Consider the following 231-nt stretch of genomic DNA (forward strand, 5'->3'; position numbering starts at 1 on the left):
CTTTGCCCACTGCTGTACTATCGAGGGGGAGAAGCCGTTTGCCATTGCCAAGGAGTGACCCCCTCCTCCTGGCTCAGCGACGCGGCGCAGGGACCTGCCCGCTAAGGGCTGCGGGCCTGGGGCCGCCTTGGGGCGGGTGAGCAGCCGCAGAGCTGCTGTGCCCAGCGTCTGCGTCACCCGCCTGGTGGCAGGACGGGGCACTGGCTCCTGTTCCCATCACTTTTGTAAGAA

Source organism: Buceros rhinoceros, unplaced genomic scaffold, assembly GCF_000710305.1.
Source record: "Buceros rhinoceros silvestris isolate BGI_N320 unplaced genomic scaffold, ASM71030v1 scaffold24137, whole genome shotgun sequence".
Taxonomy (NCBI): Eukaryota; Metazoa; Chordata; class Aves; order Bucerotiformes; family Bucerotidae; genus Buceros; species Buceros rhinoceros.